The sequence below is a fragment of the Mchenga conophoros genome, linkage group LG7 (assembly GCF_057382185.1).
Source record: "Mchenga conophoros isolate Kocher_MC1m ecotype Shallow Benthic linkage group LG7, M_conophoros_male_GT1.1, whole genome shotgun sequence".
In the NCBI taxonomy this organism is placed as follows: domain Eukaryota; kingdom Metazoa; phylum Chordata; class Actinopteri; order Cichliformes; family Cichlidae; genus Mchenga; species Mchenga conophoros.
Genome location: NC_140532.1, coordinates 27,371,768 through 27,372,739, shown reverse-complemented (window position 1 = coordinate 27,372,739; position 972 = coordinate 27,371,768).

Here is a 972-nt window from a genome sequence, read left to right as displayed (position 1 = left end):
TTTTCTGTGATTTGAAATATGAAAAATATTTTAACTTTAGATTTATGTGAATTAAATACTGTAATAATACTGACTTTAATATATATTAATGTTGAATAATAATCCCAAAAAGGTTGATTCGGTTCATCTGTATGTAGCGTTTTCAGTGGGAGAAATGTTTCGTCACTCGTCCAAGTGACTTCTTCAGTCTCAGCTGACTGCAGGTTTCCCCAACCTTATAAACAGTACATTTGCACAGTGAGTGAAACTAGCACCCTTTAATGAACAATGGACTGTGAGGTCAGTTCATTGATCATTAATATGCAAATTGTCATGACCACTGATTAACAACCATTGATCAATGGCCATGAGTACAATTTACACAGAGTTGGTATTGTAAGAACGTGAAAAGACCCTTTGTCTGTATGATCAACTCGGTCACCTATAACAGCTCAAAGTTTTTGGCTTCGATCCTCAACCCCTTGGTAGGCAGCTCTAAACACCACCACCCACTACAAACGCTACAACCAGATGAACAGAATCTACTTTTTGGGATTTCCTTATGATTGAGCACGCATGAAGATGTTAAATAATATTCATATTGTGTACCACAAAAACTATAAAACTTTAAGCCCAAAGAAAACCTCATGCCACAGTACTGCCCTGAACTTCTGCACATTATCACATTATCACACATCACACATTTGCACTTCTCTCCACTTCACTACCACGGGCCTTTCTAAAGTATGGGAGGCAATTATCCTAAACAAAAAAAATTACATTGAGATTGTCAAAGAAGAAATTTGCAAGAGAGGAAGAATCAAAATTCTGATTGAAATATGCTACAATTACATGGTAATAAAATAATTCAAATCAATTTTTTAAAATGGCGCCAAATCACAACAACAGTTGTCTCAAGGTGCTTTATATTGTAAGGTAAAGACTCTACAATGATAGAAAGAAAACAGAAAACCCCAACAATCATATGACCCC